Source organism: Pararge aegeria, chromosome 19 (genome assembly GCF_905163445.1).
Source record: "Pararge aegeria chromosome 19, ilParAegt1.1, whole genome shotgun sequence".
NCBI classification, from domain to species: domain Eukaryota; kingdom Metazoa; phylum Arthropoda; class Insecta; order Lepidoptera; family Nymphalidae; genus Pararge; species Pararge aegeria.
Window position 1 is genome coordinate 17,170,001 of NC_053198.1, and position 5,000 is coordinate 17,175,000.

The window sequence follows — 5,000 nt, forward strand, 5'->3', positions numbered from 1 at the left end:
ACCCATAATTTATGATGTTAAGAGGAAGTTTCATTATATTATATCATTATTACTTAGTGTAGGTAGCCTAGCTATATCGATAAATATTGAATATTTTTATTGTTCCTTGTTTGAAAATCAAATATATGTAGACGCCGCGCGTTTCGATCCACGAACCGGACAGGGGGCAGTTCAGTCTCCCTAGTCGAAACCGTATATAGTAAGTACCACTGGCGAGGTGTTTAATACACGAACTGACTGACTATACACTGAAAAATATTTCGTTATATTCCTTTTTGTTAATTTGTTTTACGGTGGAAAATGGATTTTTTTTTTAATATTATCACAACAGAATTGAAGGATTACTTTTAATTTGAGTAAATATAGATTTTTAGAAAATTAAAAATAAAAAAAACCATAGTAGCAGCGCGGTACGGTAAGATTCGATACACGAACTGGAAGTCTCCCTTCTAAGATTATTACGACACTTGCGTGTGCGCGCTAATGCACCGTCCGTCTAAACCAAGCCCACGCCCACGCCCACGCCCACGCCTGCGCCTTTTTTTTATGACTATTATTACTAAGGGGAAGTTTAATAATGTCATCATTATAAAATTACTAATAACATTCACTCTAGGTAAACATAGGCAGGGCGGTGCGGTGCGGTGCGGTGCGGCGCGTTTCGATTCACGAACATGACGGGAGAGATGAGACTCTGGCGGTCGGGTGTGAATTAATACACGAACTGTTTGTCACCGCCGTCCGTATTATATACAATGCACGAACGCACACGCACCTGCCAGCCTTAATAGTGAGAGTGGGCGTGGGCGTGGGCGTGGGCATGGGCGTTGGATTGGTAGAGGGGGTGGGCGTGGGCGCGCAAATGTACCGCCCCTCTGAACCACGCGGCAATCGCCCGCAAGCATCGCGCCCACGCCCACGCCCACGCCCAAGCCCACGCCCGTTCTCGTGCAAGAGGTGTTCCTGGCGGTCCCTTTTTTCCTTTAATTGGATATTAAAAAAAAAAAAACCATTTAAATATGTTTAATTTAATTTGTTCACTAACACATTAGGCCCGTCGCGCCGCGCCACTACTATATGGGGTGGAGGTGCGAAGGTGACGGCGACGGCGACGACGAAATACCAGAGTCTAAAAGGAGTAGTATGATTGCGGCGCCACGCAAAGTGGCGTTGTTCAGACTTCTCTCTCGCGTATCTCTGCGTTAGTATTGTTGTCACGTTTCGCATTTCTCTAAAAAAAGAGGTTGTTCTCTTTTTTATTATAATATTATATTATGTTTATTTTATTTATTTATTTATTTTTATGGTATTATTTTTTAATATCATATTAATATTGTACCCCGATGAACGGCGTCGACCGACGGAATCGCGTCTGGGCAATTGTTATGGCATTAATGTGTGAGATTTTCAAGAGTGTATATTATTATCGATTGTGATATGATGTGCTCTCTCTCGGGTCGAATGTGTTAACTGTCAGAAATTCCCTCTGCGTTATTTCGTTATTACATTTCAATGTAAAATCAAACGGTCGTTAAAAGTTTATCCAGCAGCAGTTTAATATAAAAACTGTACATTCAGATGTGATATTTTTAATACAGCTCTCATAATACGGGACCGGCGTGGCGCGCTCACAATCGCAGACTGTTGCGTTCGTTTGTGCGGCTTCGCCCCCTGTGTTTTATGCGCGTGGTGTTAAAAATAATATAAAAATGGTGTTATAAAAGAAGTCTCTCAAGTACCGGGCGACGATCAAAGTGTCGTACTCGAATATGTTATAAAATCATAGCTCGCAAGAGCGTCAATGTGTGTTAAGTCTCGTTCAAAGAACCTTCAATGCTTGGGACCATGTCGCACGGCCTCCTAACGGAGGCGGTGCAACGTGAAATGTGTCCTCGTCCTGCGTGGGCGTCTGGGTTTAATAGTTCCGCTCGTCGAATGCTGACGGCGGGGCGAAACTCTCCCGTCTCGCAGCACATCATAGAATAAATTTTGTCGGGCACCGCGTCGCCGCTCTTAATAGAATGGCGCGCGACGTGCTTCGACCTTCCGTCGTGAGATGGGGCTGCAGCGCCGTGAACCGGCGCGGCGGCTCGCTCGCTACGGAAGGGGCTCGCTAACTGCGCGCCTACGTTTCCCCTTACAGCTTAACAGCTACGGGCGTTACGTGGCGTGAAGTATGTGGATAGCTCCCTGGTTGATCCTGCCAGTAGTTATATGCTTGTCTCAAAGATTAAGCCATGCATGTCTCAGTGCAAGCCGTATTAAGGCGATACCGCGAATGGCTCAATATATCAGTTTTGGTTCCTTAGATCTTACTCAGTTACTTGGATAACTGTGGTAATTCTAGAGCTAATACATGCAATCAGAACTCTGACCAGTGATGGGACGAGCGCTTTTATTAGATCAAAACCAATCGACGGAGGGCCTCGCGTCCGAAGTCGTTAATTTTGATGAATCTGGATAACTTTTGCCGATCGCATGGTCCAGTACCGGCGACGCATCTTTCAAATGTCTGCCTTATCAACTTTCGATGGTAGTTTCTGCGACTACCATGGTTGTCACGGGTAACGGGGAATCAGGGTTCGATTCCGGAGAGGGAGCCTGAGAAACGGCTACCACATCCAAGGAAGGCAGCAGGCGCGCAAATTACCCACTCCCGGCACGGGGAGGTAGTGACGAAAAATAACGATACGGGACTCTTACGAGGCCTCGTAATCGGAATGAGTACACTTTAAATATTTTAACGAGGAACAATTGGAGGGCAAGTCTGGTGCCAGCAGCCGCGGTAATTCCAGCTCCAATAGCGTATACTAAAATTGTTGCGGTTAAAAAGCTCGTAGTTGCATTTGTGCGCCGCGCTGTCGGTGCACCGCATCCGCGGTGATACTGACACGTCTGCGGAGCATATCGTCGGTGAGCCGGCGGTAAAACGCCGGTTCAATATCAAAATCCTATCGCGGTGCTCTTCGTTGAGTGTCGAGATGGGCCGACAATTTTACTTTGAACAAATTAGAGTGCTCAAAGCGGGCTCAAAATGCCGCTTGAATATTTCGTGCATGGAATAATAGAATATGATCTCGGTTCTATTTTGTTGGTTTTCAGAACTCCGAGGTAATGATTAATAGGGATAACTGGGGGCATTCGTATTGCGACGTTAGAGGTGAAATTCTTGGATCGTCGCAAGACGAACATCAGCGAAAGCATTTGCCAAAGGTGTTTTCATCAATCAAGAACGAAAGTTAGAGGTTCGAAGGCGATTAGATACCGCCCTAGTTCTAACCGTAAATATGTCATCTAGCGATCCGCCGACGTTACTACAATGGCTCGGCGGGCAGCTTCCGGGAAACCAAAGATTTTGGACTCCGGGGGGAGTATGGTTGCAAAGCTGAAACTTAAAGGAATTGACGGAAGGGCACCACCAGGAGTGGAGCCTGCGGCTTAATTTGACTCAACACGGGAAATCTCACCAGGCCCGGACACCGGAAGGATTGACAGATTAACAGCTCTTTCTTGATTCGGTGGGTGGTGGTGCATGGCCGTTCTTAGTTGGTGGAGCGATTTGTCTGGTTAATTCCGGTAACGAACGAGACTCTAGCCTGCTAAATAGGCGTCGTCATTTAGGTGTGCGCGGCTTCGGTCGCGCAACTCACTGGCGGCGTATTAAAATTCTTCTTAGAGGGACCGGCGTCTTCGAGGCGCACGAGATTGAGCAATAACAGGTCTGTGATGCCCTTAGATGTCCTGGGCCGCACGCGCGCTACACTGAAGGAATCAGCATGTTCTCCCTGGCCTAGAGGCCCGGGCAACCCGTTGAAACTCCTACGTGCTGGGGATTGGGGTTTGCAATTATCCCCCATAAACGAGGAATTCCTAGTAAGCGCGAGTCATAAGCTCGCGTTGATTACGTCCCTGCCCTTTGTACACACCGCCCGTCGCTACTACCGATTGAATGATTTAGTGAGGTCTTCGGACCGACACGCGGTGGCTTCACGGCCGTCGGCGTTGCTGGGAAGTTGACCAAACTTGATCATTTAGAGGAAGTAAAAGTCGTAACAAGGTTTCCGTAGGGGAACCTGCGGAAGGATCATTAACGTGTAACGTCTGCACGGGTCGCCGCGGTAAACGCGCATGCGCACCCATGTTTGTACGATTATGTTAAAGACCAAACCAAAACAAAAACAAAAACCCGTCTAGTATAAGTATGACCGTCGCGATCGGTCCGCCGGACTGTCGGTTGCGTTCAGCTGTCGCCACAATGACACTAGCCAATATAATCGACGACACGGCGCGGTCCGTCGGTTGTCTTTACTCGGACACCCCAATATTGTTATCTTTATATTCGTTAAGATGAGAGTCGTTATGTTACGATCGCATTGGATATTATAGATGACAAAAAACGTTGTATAATAAATATACCATGAAACAGAAATGTTAAACTATTACCCTGGACGGTGGATCACTTGGCTCGCGGGTCGATGAAGAACGCAGTTAACTGCGCGTCATAGTGTGAACTGCAGGACACATTTGAACATCGACATTTCGAACGCACATTGCGGTCCGTGGAGAAACATCCAGGACCACTCCTGTCTGAGGGCCGGCTGCATAAAAACAAATGCCACACTGTTCGTGGGCGCGACTCAACAACCTTTCATTAGGGCGAGACGCGCGCACGGACACATGGCGGCTCCGTGAGGCTTAGCGCCAATCGGTCCGTTTAAATATATAAAATGAAATAATGTGTGCGTGTCGTTCGAGGCGCGCCAAGCTCTCGCCGGCTCGGCGCCGTTGCCGCTAGCCCGTAGCAGCAGCCGTGGGTGCAGTAGCAGCGTCGCTACGCGCGCGCACGATCGCTTCGATCGATCGACCCTTCCGTTAACGGTTAATCGATCTAGTGTCGAACGCGATACGTGCGCTATGCGTGGCGTACGCCTGCGACGCACGCACGGTGCGGGCATGCGAAACGTGCGCTAAGACGCCCACGAGAGAGACGCGTCGCGTTA

General features: G+C 48.1%; 2 non-coding genes across 2 annotated transcripts; both read left to right on the forward strand.

The window, feature by feature from the left end:
• Positions 1–2,187: 2,187 nt before the first annotated feature.
• LOC120632395 lies at positions 2,188–4,090 on the forward strand. The gene has a single exon (XR_005659090.1). It is a non-coding gene; the product is annotated as a small subunit ribosomal RNA (ribosomal RNA).
• A 350-nt stretch (positions 4,091–4,440) lies between these two features.
• On the forward strand, positions 4,441–4,597 carry LOC120632430. Its single transcript, XR_005659104.1, has one exon. It is a non-coding gene; the product is annotated as a 5.8S ribosomal RNA (ribosomal RNA).
• The last annotated feature ends 403 nt before the right edge of the window (positions 4,598–5,000 follow it).